Here is a 16342-nt window from a genome sequence, read left to right as displayed (position 1 = left end):
TATTTTATTTTATTTTATTTTATTTTATTTTATTTTATTTTATTTTATTTTATTTTATTTTATTTTATTTTATTTTATTTTATTTTATTTTATTTTATTTTATTTTATTTTCCCCACCAATGATCCTAGCCAGTCTGGGAACTGAAGAACACTCTTGGATAAAAAATAGATACTGTAATAGGCTGACTGAAGGGAGTTATACCAGTGATAGTAATGAGGGAAGAACTTTTCCATACATTGTCATAAAATTGTAAATTATACCTTTGCTTAAATATTATGACTGTGATTGATTGCTTTGAATATTTTTTGGGTCTCAGTGAATACTATAAATGGTCATTCTTGATAAATTTCTTAATTGCACAGAATTTCATGTTATGCAGAATATCTAAGGAAGAAAATAAAAAGGTTGAATTAATGTAATAAAAGAATTTACATAGTTTATGGAAGTTACCGAAGTTTATGTCAGCTGAGAATCTAACACAAAAAATGAGAGTGACTACTAGTTGTGAAGTACAGTTCCTTTTGTAAATTGTGGAAGACACAAAAGTGGTACTTTTAGAAACGTATTGTAAGAGGAAACTTATCTGACATGAGTGGTGTAAGACACTGAATTCTGAAGTGCTGCTTTTCCTTGCTTCCATACCAGTGCATTGTCTTATATTTTACTGATATCTTACATGTATATCTGTTTTTTTTCTTTTCCTTTATTTATGTAAGATGATTTCTCCTTTACACGGCCTATTTGTTCATCTTGGTATTTTTAGGGTCTGAACATTTATTCTGGGAATATGTTTTGTTTGTCAGGATGAGTCATGCTCATCCTCTTTCATATAAGTACATAAGTAGAACAGAAATGTCCTTTATGTCTTCAGAGCAGGAAAACATTCTCTTGGTTGCATGCAATTTCTTTTCCTTAATAGAGCTCTTATCTGTGGTGAACAAAAAACAGGAGCCACTTTTTGACACTTGTACAGGTGAGTTTTCTACTGTTTTATATTGTTAATTCCTATAGAGACTGTCACATAACTTTTATGATCTGAAGACTAATGCAAAAGCTGTTGGGTTCCTTACTGCTTAGTAAAATATGCACTTATATATTCTTACATATTTTTCTTGGTTCTTAAATTGAGATCTTAGTGTTTTGTGCATGACCATACATTGTTTTCTAGACAGAATTTCAAGATATTTGGAATAACATAGATTTTTATTTTTATTTGTGTGTGTGTGTGTGTGTTATTATGCATCTGTTTTGTATGCAGATAACATTTAATTTAGTTGTGTCTGTATTTCCCTCAGACTGAAATATATGTATGATTGCTGTCTTAACATAAATCCTTCTTGCACAAAGGTCAGTGATGCTTACTCTTACTTAGAACAGGCATATACATGCTATGCATATATGCAATGAACAGGAAAAAGTATTTCCTAAATGTACTGCTCCATGCCAACATCATGAAGTTTTACAAGGCCAAGTAAGTGCACCTGGATCATGGAAACCCCAAGCGCAGGTATAGGTTGGATGGAGAATGGTTTGAGAGCAGTCTTAAGGAAAAGGATATGGGGGTGCTGTTTGATGAAAGACTTAACATGAGCTGGCAATGTGCACTTCTAGCCCAGAAGTCTGACTGTGTTCTGGGTTGCATCAAGAGAGGCGTGACCAACAGATCAAGTGATATGATTCCGCCCCTGTACTCTGCTCTCACAAGACTCCATCTGGAGTACTGCACCCAGTTCTGGGGCTACAAATAGAAGGACATGGAAGTGTTGGAGCCTTCCAAAACCTGAAGGAGGCCTAAAGGAAAGCTGGGGAGGGACTTTCGGTAAGGGTAGATTGTGACAGGATGAGGGGAAATAATAGCATTAAACTGGAAAAAGGTAGATCTGGACTATATATTAGGAAAAAATTATTTACTGTAAGGATGGTGAGACACTGGAAAAGGTTGTTTAGAGAGGTTATGAATGACCCCTCTCTGGAAGCATTCAAGGCCAGGCTGGATGAGACTTTGAACAACCTGGTCTAGTGGGAGGTGTCCTTTCCTATAGCAGGGAGTTGAAACTAGATGATGTTAAAGGTCCCTTCCAACTGAAACCATTGTATGATTCTATGATACTCAAAGTACTTCCTGTTTATATGTAACTGTCTTGATCAGTATTTTTACTTTTTCTCTTATACATAGATCACTCCAAAATTATGCCTCCTATTTATTTTAATGGAAATTCCAACAGATACAAAGAACACAACAACACAATTTAATAGAGCAAGTTCTCAGCTAGAACATGTTGTTTTCAACATTGCCACCATCATTAGTTACACTTTTTTGCTAGCAATGAACAAGAGTCTACATGTCATACTCATAAAAATCTGCATGGCTGTCCAGAGCATGGAATGTCTTTCACATCGTCACTACTGTTGAAGTGCATCACCCACTACAACACTGTGCTCAGATCCACTGTCTGGTCTCCATTAATGTTCAGTTAGATGCCATTCCTTTCTGCATGGAGCAATTCAGTGACACAGTTTTGCTTCAACTGTACTTCCACGTCAGACACCATTTTGTCCCTCTGCTGCCATCTGTTGCACAAGAACAAAATGTTAGGGAATATTGGTGAGAAGGTTCAACCTCTACTGCCATATCACCAACATCTGCCTCTGGACCAGCATAATAAAATAGGATATATTATTTTCAGAGATTTTTTAATTTCAGGCCTGGTCACAATATGTTAGTACTTAACTCAATTTCACTTCTTAAATTGGATTAAAATTTCTCGAGTAAAAGAAATTGATTCTTTAAAAACATCTCTGAAACAAAGTGGAAGAAACCATGTTCATGTTTATCCATCCTTTCTAGTGAAATACTCCAAACATTTTCTGAAGAGGACGTGCAAACATGAGGAGATGAGAGTGGGAAAGAAAAATATGTCAGAGAAAATACATATACTTCTATTTACATTTTACTTTTTTTAAACTATGTGGCAATTACACCCAAACCGAATTATTATTTATAATAATTAAAATAATGAAACTTAATAATTGACTATTAATAATTATTTTAAATTTTGTGTAAATTACAGTCTTTTAGTTTTCAGTTCTACCAGTACATCTCCCCTGTTGTTTGTTAAGTAGACTCACAAGGGCATCATCTTCAGCTGGTGTAAATCACCACAGTCCCATAGTGGAGTTACAAAATTTGAAAACAATTAGATTTTTGAATGTTCACTGTCCTAAGTATATACTGAAATCACAGGCATACTCTGAAATATAGTTCAAAGCCTTTCTATCATCTCTTGTTTTTCCACAGGTTCTAACTGAACATGAGATAGTAAGCTCAAGTAAATAAGATATGGAAGGATCAGAGAGATGAGAAGGAAATGTGTAATGTGTATGTATTGGTTCACTGCACAAGAGTGATCGGATGAATACTTTATAAGTTTAAAGTGCGTCTTGACTGCACTGCATAAGTTCAAAGTTCATACATCCTGCATGACATATTCATCTTGGTACAACACAGAAGAAATTTTGTCTCATTCCTAACAAAAGAATGTACATCTCGTGAACATTTTGCTGTATAAAATGATCCCAGATGGTAAAGTATAAAAAGAAGAGCCTTCTATGTTCTTCTGGAGTGTGTTCACTCATTTCCTTCAATTATTCCCCTATTTGTATAAAACAATAACACATAAAAATGTTTTTGCCTAATTTGTTACAAAATTACTGTTAATCTCTTGTTATAAAAGTTGCTACTATCATGCACAGTCAAGACAGTACAACTCAGTTATGATTATACGATCAGGAGATCTATTGCAATTTACACCAACATTGCATTCTTGAATCATCATTCTCTGTACAGTAGTCAGAAATAAGCATATGAATTAATTTTTTGAAGAAGTGACAATGAGACGATCTGTATTGCAGAAGGACACCTTCAAAAGCGTACCCAAAATACAGCTCCCTTAGACACAGTACATTATAATCTTAGAGAAATATGCACTTTGACATTCACTAGTTTCCCAGTAAAAAACAGTAAGTGGTGCTTGAAAACAAACAGGAATAAAATTTTAAGCAGGTATGACATTCTTATGTTAATTGTTTGCACTAGTTTTCAGGTCACAAAAGAATTAACTGTACATTGAGAAAGACTCTCAGCTTCTCAAGAAATAGTTAGCTGATTCATAACCATTGCTGTCATAAATACAGAAAATAAAGTTAATGGTAGAAATCAAGGACATCTCTGCTCACCCTGTTGGAAAAAGGACAACAGAAACTAAAACTAAAGGCATGTGTTGTGTTTATAGGAGCATGTATCTGTCTCACTGATGAGACATTCAATCAACAATAACTGCCAGCTAAAAAGAATATATTGCCACAAATCTTTTCCAAATGAAATACAATTTGTTTTAGATTTACCTTTTTTTATTTCTTTCTTCTTTCTCCAAGCATGAAAATATTGAAAATGTGATTCAATTTTGCTTTCTAATCAAATTACTTTCTACAGTTTTCATACTTTAGTTAAGATTTTGATGAAAATTCTACAAAGGATTTTTTACCTAAGGAAAAATAAGTATGGCAATTCATCTTTTTGTTGTTTTGTTTGTTTGTTTGTTTTTTGTTTGTTTGTTTTTTTGCTTGTTTGTTTGTTTTCCTTGAGGTAGATATTAAACAGAATTTGGCAGTATAACACCTTTTCTAAGGGGACACTGAAGAATTAAAATCTTAGTAGACACAGTAACCTGAAGCTCATGTAATTACAATAAAGTATATTTAATCATAGATTTATGTCTTGCTCCAATTTATAGGAGGGAGGCAAGGTTCTTTTGATATATTACGCCTGGCGTGAGATTAAGAAGAAAACATTCAAATGTTGTTCCGACCAGTTTATTTGGAATAGTAGACAGCTGAGGGGATGGGGAAGGGAGAGCAGCGAATACCAAAATTAGGGTGATGGGGATGGGAAAGTGGGTGATAGAAAAGGTAGAAAAAGTGCAAGAATTGTGTAAAAGCAGGGATAGTCACCACCTGGATGCAGCAGCGTTCCGCCACACATCGTTTTGTTGGTCCAAGGAAAAGAAGGGCGTAGGGGAGAGCAGCAGCAGAGTGGCAGGTCACAAGCAGCAGATAGGTGCAGCACAGAGCAGGTGGTAGAAGGAGAAGCGAGGTTCACGAAGCAGAATCTTGAGCAGCTTTTCGAGCAGCAAGCTCAAGAGAGTCCGTTGGTAGCAGTAGGCGAAGCTCTTCAGCATGCAGGCATGCAGGTGTCATGTAGTGAGGCATCTGATGTCAGAAAACCTGATTGTGTGGTTTGTCCGTGCCCTTTTTATCATACTTCTTTCCAGCCTACGTGACATTCCTGGGAGCTTGGGTCAGAGTGATGTGAGTACCTCCGAGATGGCCATCTTCCTTGAGATAAGCCCACACAAAGACCTCTTTACCAGAGGGTGGTTGGGCACGGAAAAAGGCTCCCCAGGGAAATGGTCACTGTCTCAAAGCTGCTGGAGTTCAAGAAGCATCTGGATAACACTCTCAGACATACAGTATGACTCTTGAGTGGTGCTGTGTAAAGCTGGGAGTTGGACTCAGTGATTGTTATTGGTTCCTTCCAATTCAGGACTGACTGTATGAATGAAAATGACCCAAGAACTGAGATCCTAAAGCTCAAACAGCAAAGGCATGGCTTGGGTCCTCATGCCTGTGCAGAGTAACGTGAATGTCAACATGCAGCTTTAGATCTTGATTCTTTGTTTCAGATACAGGAACTGTACTCAGTAAAGACTTTGTAATGGTTCTGGGTCCATGAAAATTAAAAGTAAATTCAAATTCAGGAGTCTGAAAAATAGTTGAGCTGAGAGTGTCTCCTAGAGAAGATTACTTAATCTGTTTCTACTGGGGAAGGCAGAACACTTTTTTATTTTATCAAAATGAGGATTAAAATCCTGCAGCAGAATATTTTGGAGTTTTTAGTCCTTTGGAACAGAGTAGATTTTCCTGTGGAACAACTGTACTACACACTGTGCAATATACAGATTAAAATACACAAGGCAAGTACATATTCAAGGACATAAGATATGCGTGATGGAATAAAGGACAGAAGTCACAGTATCACAAAGGAGGTAGTAAAAGTGATCCTCTTAACATCTCTCAGATCTGGGAGATGTGAGGAGGGAAGCTTCTTTTATAACAAACAGTCATTTCATTAAAGTAGTCTATAGCTGTTCTCCTAGGCAAACTCCTCTGCCCTCTACATTTCTTCCATACTCTCCCATTAGTATCTTTAGCACTCGAAATCAGGTAAGAGAAAATGTTTATTCTGGAATAAAAACAAAACAACAACAACAACAACAAACCAAAAAGAAAACCCCAAAAGCATTAAATGTAGAAGAAATATCTTATGAACACATAACAATGTGTACACATATACATACATAGTATTTCTTATATTAAATGATGAACTAGTTATAAATAATATAAATACTGTGTGATAACTTACTTAAAGCATAGAAAGAATAGTCATTACTCAACAAACATTTAAGTATTGTTGCACATTAGTATGTCCCTGAACAATTCTGATATGACCATGCAATAATTTTTAATTACATAGACATTAATAGTAATAGAAAGAGAAATAGAATAAAAATAGAATAGAAAAATAATAGACTTAAGATTTTTAAAAACAAGATAAAGTAATTCTGCCTTGAATCCTTGCCCCACACCACTACCTCATTATTTTTTTTTCTGTTTGTATGAGTATCCATTTAAAAACGATTTCATAAGAGTTAATATTTCCACAGAACTTTTATGTCAGTGCTTGCATGAGATCACTGTGGAGGTGAACTTTTCATTTACCTTATAATTTTTTTTCTTCAAACAGAAACAAATGAGGGCTTGCTTTCCTTGAGAAAAAGGAAGTTGATAGCAATACTATGTTTTCAGCATTCTTGCAGGCAGCGACATTTCTGTAATTTCTGTTTGGACAAGAAAGAGAACAAAAACTATAGAAAGTGTCTGTATACTATATCCTGAGAAAATGTATTTTACATCTCATAGCTTTGTTTCCTAAGAGATTTAAAGCTAAATATAATTTGGAAAACTGAAATACGATTTTCTAGTGAAAATTTCACAATACAGCAAAATGTCTGTAATGTTCATAAAGAGTGATGGATGTCCAGGTAGATAGATGTACTATTCTTAGGGGAAAAGAAAAAGATAAACAAACAAACAAATAAATAAATAAATAAGCAAGCTGAATTGTTTTGTTCTTTTGAGATTAATTGACATAACTGGTAATAAATGCATGAAAGAATATGTCTGCCTCCTTTTTCTGTTTCCAACTTCACTTGATAGACCTGGATATGACTTAAGATTATGTTCATCTCAGCTTTTTAATGGGATAAAAGACAGGATTTTTTTAATTTTATTTATTTTTTATTTTTTTCCATCAAGTACTACACAACCTCTTCTTGTAATTTCACTTACTCAAATTATAAGGCAAAATAATATTACGGTGGTTTTCAGATCTGATCTCCTCCATGACATCAAATGAAAAATTTTCCTGAATAAGTTATTTCATGAACTAAACTTATATTTTAGAGGGGGAAGAAAATCTTTCTCATTCTGATGTTGGTATTTCAATAAATAGTTGATTCAAGATGCTGACTGATAGTTTGTTCTAGCAGCAACATAGAGCTTACACATATGTTTTATAATCCTTATTTTTCTAACTTCAAGTTTAAGACTTCTATTTATGAAAATTCTGATAAACTGAAGATCTCCTCAGAGCTTCCTCTCTCCTAGCAGTGGCTGTGAACCCTGTGATTACTCTTTGCTCTTACTTGACAATTCTCTGGGCACATGCACAAAGCTGCTTTCATTCTTTCTGTTTACAGTGGCTCTGCCTCCCGTGCAAGGCAGCGGTGCATAAGGATTTCCCCTCAAGCACCGGTGCCTTTCTGGATTTGTGTCCCTGAGGAAACCATACGGAGACCCAAAGTGCATCAAGTGCCTTCCAGCTTAGTGGCTAAGGATAATAAATATGAAAATGAGGGTGCCTGTGTGTTTTCCCAAATCTTGCGTGAATATTTTGCTGAGTCCCAGAGAGAAGATATTGAGTTGGATGATAAAAACTTGTTGACATACCCACAAAGAGGGTCAGAGAGATGATGGTAGGTGGGGAACCCCAGGTCACACCCTTCCTACCTATGTCCAGGCTCATCACAGGAGCCATCAGTCTGTCCAGGTTCCACCTCCTGAAGACCATGGAATAACAAGGGCCCAAATGCATATGGAAACTCAAATTAAGGACACAGAGGGAGGGATGGTCTGATCATCTGTTTGCAAGGCTGCTTGAGAAGAATCTCAGCCCTACTGCCCCAGTATGATACTCATCTGAATAAGTAAATGCTGGAGTATGTTTCAGGGTGGTATGGGGTGTGAGGGAATTTTTGGATTGTGCAAGTCTTACTATAAGTTGTATGGGAGAAGAAACAGAAATGGTGAGAAGGATGGATCCAGGTGATCTGAGGAGGAATAAGTGTGAAAATAGAGAGGTAAGATGTTACAAGGACCAGTCATGTATTACCAGCTGTTTAATTGCTCTCTGGCTATATCCTGCTCCTCATCAGCACAGACTGTCCATACTGCTAAGTTCCACTTACTAATTATTTTCGTAGTGTAGATGTGGTACTTAGGGACCTGGATTAATGGGCATGATGATAGGTTGATGGTTGGACTAGATGATCTTAGAAGTCTTTTCCAACCTTTCTGATTATTTGTGCGTGGGAGTCTGGCTGCCTGCAGCTGGGCTGGTACAACAGGCCAGCCAACAGGTGGAGGGATCTGAGTGTGTTACACCACGTGCCAGCCTCAAAGAGGGAACTCAGGTCCCTGGGATCCATGTGTCCATGAGAACAGCAGCCAGAGTGAACGTAGGTGCACAGGTAAGTGAAGAGTAATCTGAATGAGGTGGCAGCCTTGAGGGTTAGTTTGTACTGGCATCAGCAACTGGGGAGTGTGGGCTCCAGAAGCAGCTACTGGACAGAGCAAGTGTTTGAACCAGCTGCTAGATGGTCAGTGTGGTGCGTGTATATTCTCACTAACAAGCCTCTACCCTTCTCAGACAAGGATATCAGGAGCAGGATGAGTCCATTGGTACTCTTCATATTAGTGTGAGTGCTGTGGTTGTGCTGTAGTGGACAATTTATACATGGTATTTGTACACTGTACATGTTTGCCTACGGGGGACAAGCTCAGTCTCACTGATGGCTGGACCCAAGGGCATGGAGCTGCTGTGTGTCCCCCTGAGATTTTGCAGTTCTTATTAGATATGCCTACTGCTCCACTGGGAAGTTTTCCCACAGACCCATTCAGTGTGATCCCTGTCATTTCCAGAGCCAAGGATTACCAGGAAAAATTCTCCATCCTGTGGGAATGGACTGCGTTCACAAATGCTTGGCTGAGGGGCCTAGATAGTAGCTTGTGGAGATTTTTTCTGTACCAATATCCAAGCACCTTCATTCATCTGCTCCCACCTGCCCTTTCCCTCCTTCAGCAATTTGTGTACCACATGAAAACTGAGTCAGTAATTATTTTTTCCCAAGACACTCATAACTGTGTTAAGCAGATTAAGGCCAAAACTTGACCCTGAGAATTAGCATCCATAGCCACTTAACAAGGAATTCTGTTTGTAATTATGCTGAGACATTATTTTAGTAGTCTTTAGTTAGAATGTGCTTTTAATTCTTTTACGTTATTTACCAGGATACCATGCCATATAAGGTCAGTGACAAAAATAAAAGATTGCAGCACTTTAATAAGTCAAGAGAAGATCCGTTTTGCAGAAACCTATGCTTATTTTCATTAATTAAATTTTAATCCTTTCAAAATTGAGTCTTGTATTATGCTTCAGTTTTCTGCTTAGACTGATTTTAAGATGATAGGCTCACAAATAAATCGTTTAGTCTATTTATTGTTTTTGAATATTGACATTACATTTATTTTCCTTCCAGATATTTCCTGCATGTATGTCCTCCATGCTGCAGTACAGCCTTGAGAATGTAGAGAAATCCTCTGATGCTTTTGTTATGTCTTTGATACAGATTACATAGACATGCTGATGATACATCCAAGCAAGAGGAGAAAATTTAACATCCTCAAAATAACTTCTGTAATGGAAATTTTGTTATCATCAACTACCATGAGACTGTATTACTTGGCTGTTTTGTGAAAGAGAACAGAAATGCTGTAACAGCAAAAGTATCAAATTTGTTAAATGACTGTTATCGTGAACTCATTATAATTTATTTTATTCTGTGTTCATACACAAAAAAAAAGCCGCAACCCAAACATACAATCAGCAAAGTATTTTCCTCATTGCTTTGCTGCCCTGGAAGCTTAGAGTCCACGATGTTGGAAAGTGTGCTGAAATATTTTCATCATGATGAGCATAGATGGCAAGGTTCCCAGAAGGCCTTCTCAAAGTCCACAGTCACTGTAGCCCACTGCCAACACTTAGCAGAGAAAGGTACTGAAACACAAATTTCACCTAGTAGCTAGATGGTTGTAATTGCATGCAGCTCAGTTTATTATTTCTCTACTTTTATGTTGTGGTTTTTCAAATGTGCTCTGGAACTAAATCAAAAAAAGGTCTAATTGACTATTTTAAGAAAATCCATGCAATGGACACTTTAACTTCTCCAGCCACTGTAAGACTAAGTACAAATTACACCTGTCCACAGTGAAGGAAGATAACAAGACTACACTGATTCCAATTGCCTGACAATATGTTGGTGAATTGTAGCAGAACACATTTTTTATTATTCTAAGATGCCAACCTCTTATTTGGTTGATCAGAGGAAGCACACATAGTAATCCCAAGTGACTAAGCTTCATGTTTGAAGTGATGAAAAAGGGATAGGGAGAAAGGGGGAGAAAAATAACACCAGAATGGGACAGTCTGGGATTTATGTGTATTTTATATTTAGGAGACTTTTTTTTTTTTTTTTTTTTTTTGCTTTGCTTTCATTTGATAAATGTTATTGAAATAAGCTTTTTATTTTATAATATTACAGAATTAAACTTTTCATCTGTATTAGACTTTAATCAGAAGTTTGTCTTTATAAAATTTACAGCTATAGTTAAAAGATAAAATAATTTTAAATCAGGGTAAAATACATGATTTGAGTAAATTTAATATTTTCTTCTCAATGCTAATTAAATTACACTATATTTCTTAAACAAATAAATTGCAAATTGATTACTAAAAAGATTATATAGTAATATTCAAGCAAACGTCCTCTCAGAAATTCAAATATATAACTAATATTTTACCAGTAGTTAAAATCTTGCTTCCATTCAGATCTGTGAGTTTCTAAGTATACTGAATTATAATTATTTGGGAGTGTTTTGCAATTAATTGCATCTGCATGGCTTAGGTCTGCTGATGGTTTATGTCTGTAATCAGTCATGCAATCAGACAGCTGAAGGAGTTGGATAAGTCAACCAGTTTACTTGTGCTTACAGAAAACTGCAAGTACAAATGGAAAAACAAACAAACAAACAAACAAACAAAACACTGTAATATAAGTGAGCTATTATAGTTTGTGGCGATGCTTTAGACTTCTGAAACACATTTAATTCTGTAACAGTGACAATTTCTGCTTCAAACAGACCTTGTTTTTTTCTGGTTCAAAGCGCTCTGAGCACTGAAGGGGAGTATCGATACCAGAGAAGATTCAGCAGTATCTGAATTGTTGTCTGGCCACTGTGCCGAAGGAGCAATCATGAATTATATGCACATTTTGCCCATTTTTGTCATTACTTTTTCTTTCCATTCCCTTAGGAGAGCACAACTAATGTCAGTTGTTTTATGATGCAGAAGTTCTTCCAGGACATGATGTTCTAGTTATTTACCTTGACTGCACATGGTAAGTGACCCACATACTAGTTTTAATCTTCAACATCATAACTGATATGTGTTCTACTAAGGCCAGCTTGTTGTGGGTTGTGGTGAGAAATTTGAGGATGAGATTTATTTGCAAAAAAAGATCTACGTGGGTGTCACGGGTTAACCGAAAATCTGCCTGCACCCGTGACAGACCTGCAGGCTGCTGTCCCAAAAGGAAAAGGGAAAAAAGGAAAAGAAAAAGAAATACAGCGGCAACAATCTAAGGAGGCACACTTATTTACTAAATACTATATTGAAATACAGGATAACACAATATAATACAATATAATTGGAATTAAGGCTAACGAATCAAGGAAAATAGGAGAGAGTGAGTCCTGAAACCGAGAGGCCTACTGTAACTCTAGGTGAAACGGCTGAAATGCTTCCACATACTCCCCCCTGGCTGGCAGGATTCAAGAGAGAAAGTCCAAACCAAACCAAAAACAGCAAGAATAATGTTTTAAACATGCTTATACTTTTTTATTTAGTTTCCAAGGCAAGTAGGATATTTATTCAACATTTACACCTTTGAAGAGAGAATTTATCTTAATATTTTTTATGGAAATCTAAAAGATCTGAAAACTACTGTAGCAGGGATTATATTTGACCGCAGCAGGAAAGGTACTTTGATTGTGGAACCCAGAAGCAAAGATGGCACTTAACCACAAGTATGAGAGTCACATTTATATTGAAAACATCTTATCTTCAAAGAAGAATTCATAAGAGCAATAGTGTTCCATCATGTCAAAACTATTGATCTAGTGTTAGGAACTGAAAAAAAATATATGCAATTTCTTCATTAAATGCCTATTACATGCTAAAAAACTGTGTGTGTGTGGCAGAGGGGTGGGAAGACTAGGGTAGTGGGAGAGAGGAAGATGAACTAAACGGCAATTGCCTGTATATACTCTTCTGATGTATGGCCCATTTAACAAAGGATTTAATGATCTGCCATCACCTGTACATCTCATGAGAGATATTTTCCTTTCATTCTAGCTATCAGATTCAAAAAATAAATGTGTGTGTCACCCATTTAGTCTTATCACTACCACTGACCCAGGCAGGAAGATGATATCATGAACTGTCATAAACCATCTGTAGTACTCCTTTTATTTTTCGTATAAACTTACACAAACTATTATATACTATATGTTACTTTATGTTATGTAAGTATTGATGAAATTTACGTAGTGACATGGCACAAAGTGGACTGGACATTTAATCGTGGAACAAAATCACTGCTAGAAGTGTCAGTTTTTCGATAGAACCCAATACTCTTGGAGTCTGAGGTTTGTGAAGTCTCTAATTTTCACTTAATGGGGCTTGAAAACAGCATGTCTCAGACAGTATATTTTACTGGAGCATAGAGTGTGACTACTTTGTTCTGCAGCTACTTAGCTTTCATTAAAAGTAAAACAAACAAACAAAAGCCACTAATACATAAAAAAAGACATCTTAATAAGAACCAATAAGGCTAACATTAGGGAAGTAACTGCAGATGGGTTAATGGAAGGAAGGCTTCCACATTATTTAACTGAGAATGCAGGCAGTTGTAAAAAAAAAAAATATAGATAAATTGAAACAAATAGCTATTATAGTCCTACGTGAATGGTCCTAATCACCTTTGTGAGTGGAAATCTCAGATGCTCAGAATATAAATCACTCACAGATACACTCTGTTTAGCATTTGGTGTGGCCATGAGAGCAACTCTAAGCTGATATCATGAATGTTCAGATTATCTACAGAATAACTAAATTGTATACTGACCCTGACATAGAAGTATAGTGATGTAGGTAGCTGTAAAAGTTAATAGAAGTGAGGTAAACATTAATGCAGTTATCTTGTCCAGAGAATAAAACTGTTCCATGATACATGTTATTATTTGCTAAACAATCAGACTACATAGTCTACCTCTGGCTCCATATCACTGAAAAAGGGAATGCAAACCTCTCAGCAGGGTGCTTATTCTAAATGCTCAGTCCTTCAAGCAGACTCTCTGTTTATAGCAGAATTTGTTGTGATAAGGTATTATTACTTCCATTTCCTGGAGAGGGTTGGTAATTTAAGTAAACATCATTCGAGAAACATTCTGTACTTTCAAAGCCCAGAGAGTTTCATCTTGAAAGAAGTACTACCATATACATCTCATAGTTATAAAAGAGTTTCGTGTCCAAATTGATGATACACACCTGATTGAAAGGGTTTGAAGTTAACTTAGTGGATATGGTGGATTTGGTTTCCTTCCTTCCTCAAATTTCTTTCCTCCCTCTCTTCTTTCTCCTCCTCTTCCTCTTTCTTATTTGATCTCTGGATATGAATTTTCTTTTTTTTTGTGTTTTTTTTTTTTTTCTCCCCTCATCTTTGTTCCCTATATTATTTCAAAACAAAGTTAAAGAAATCCTCAAGCAGTGTTATTTTCATTCTGTAGGATCTGAACGATTCACAGGTCAGGTTAGAAAACCACTACTACCTTCCATTTTGCAAGACTTCTCTCTGTAAGAACTAGTATCACTCCTGCTTTTTAATTGATAGTATAAACAGGCATAGTTCCTCTCTCACCTTTACATTCCTCATTAGTAAGTGCAGTCTTCACAGACTGAAATGTTCAGGTAAATGGGTTCTCGTCAGCTAAAGGCTTTGTTGCATAGTACTTAAAGGTGTTCTGTATATGCTTCGTATACACAGAAGTTACACAACCAAGTTCTTTTTAAGGGATATGAGACACAGTTCAACTTTAGTCTCCAGGTAAGGATTGGACATCAGTAAGCTCTTCTTTACTTTGTGAATGGCTGACTCAAAGGCCTGCTCCAACCTAAACAGTTCTGTGAACATGTAGCTGCAGTGACCCAAAGAAGAGTTTCCTTGCAATTTGACTTATAGTAAAACATCTTCCCTCTCCAGCAATGTATTCAAAATTCTGGATGAATTCAGCACAAGTCCATCATTTTGAACTGTGTTGGTGTAAAGCAGTCATATTAGAGTTTCAACTGATTAAGGTTGTTACTAGAAGTAGGACAAGTGTTGGTATCCCTACTGATACAACAGATGTATTATTCAGAGAGATTATTGCTTTCTTTCAGAAGTGTCATAATAGACAACGGTAGTAATGAATAGCTTTATGAGACTGGCATATTAATAAAAGAATATTAACCTGCAGTTTCTTGTGATTTAAATTAACAGGATCCTATCAAAGCCAGAGGGAATAAGACATGGACCTTTGCCATAAAGACTTTGCTGAAGAAACCAAGCACTGTTTGTCTTGCAGAGGTAGTAGATTTGGCTGTTCAGTTTTCTTCAGCAAGATTTCACAAAGGTATGAACATCACTAAAGATGAACTCTCTGCTGAGTTTGCAAGGAGTATTAATTTCCTACTGGGCACAGTAATGGTTTTAAGAAGTACACAAATGACAGCTGTGCACCAACAGTTTTCAGGAAGATGTAAATAGGGTCTTCTTAGAAGAGCTTTGCATGCTGTTGCTAATGCAGTCGAGTCTTTACTAGAAAATTGGAGTTGAAATAATCTATGGCTGATACACAGTTTCACAAACTATCTCTCTGTAAACATGCTCACAAAATATTGAAAGTAATTTGACTAGATAGGCATGCAGTGCTTTTAGTAGATTTCAGACAAATAAATTTGTTTTCAACTACAAATTTTAGTTATATATATGCCCTAAAAATGAAGTTAAATTACTATTAAATAGAATATGAGGTTATATGAGTAATAAATTCCCTTACATTAAGACTTGATTTATAGAGGGGAAAAAAATCCTCAATATTTTGCTGTCTCATATTGCACTGAAAAATACAGTCACTTTCCTAATGTTTTTGGTCTGATGAAAGAGAATGCCATGGGCTTTACAATGTTTCAGATGCAGCCATCAATAAGAACAATGTTGAGGGCCACAATCAATAAGTTTACAAGACTGCAGTCATAAGCCACCAGGAAATCCATTTTGATTTAATCAGCTTTCCTATCTTTCAAGTAAAAAGGAACATTTTTGGATCATATCCAAGCAATGAAGACACAGACATAAAATGTTTCAATACTGTTTGCACAGTGTTTACAGTTTTTAATTCAAGATAGTATTTTAGCAAAGGTTAACATTATGTTTCCCTCATCTAGTTTATCCCATTCCTCCCCTTTTTCTGTTATGGCAATGAGAACTATTCTCTTCCTACTTAAAACTGGTTTATGAAATCACTGTCTCTGTGGATATTCTCTAGAAAGTTAAATGTTTAAAATATGCCTATGAGATAAAAGCACGTTTTGCTGAAATTACTCTGCCACAGCAAAGAGACATTTCACAAGATACAACAGTTCAGCATCTTCTGAAAGATTAAACATTTTTATTTTTATTCATTTTAGTTTTCCACTATAGCACTCTTTCTTAAGCATATTTACCA

At 36.0% G+C, this 16342-nt stretch overlaps 1 protein-coding gene across 2 annotated transcripts in view; it reads left to right on the top strand.

The window, feature by feature from the left end:
• The first annotated feature begins 862 nt into the window (after positions 1-862).
• Positions 863-16342, top strand: part of STS (steroid sulfatase) — a 178248-nt gene continuing 162768 nt past the window's right edge. The window contains exons 1-3 of one of the 2 annotated variants that reach the window (XM_072341933.1): positions 863-974; positions 11829-11913; positions 15115-15247. The gene's annotated coding sequence lies outside the window, so the exon portion shown is untranslated. The remainder of the gene's footprint in view (positions 975-11828; positions 11914-15114; positions 15248-16342) is intronic. The other variant, XM_072341908.1, reaches the window with a different exon arrangement.

Source organism: Excalfactoria chinensis, chromosome 1, assembly GCF_039878825.1.
Source record: "Excalfactoria chinensis isolate bCotChi1 chromosome 1, bCotChi1.hap2, whole genome shotgun sequence".
In the NCBI taxonomy this organism is placed as follows: Eukaryota; Metazoa; Chordata; class Aves; order Galliformes; family Phasianidae; genus Excalfactoria; species Excalfactoria chinensis.
The sequence above is the reverse complement of the archived record's forward strand: the minus strand, read 5'-3'. Positions and strand labels throughout refer to the sequence as shown.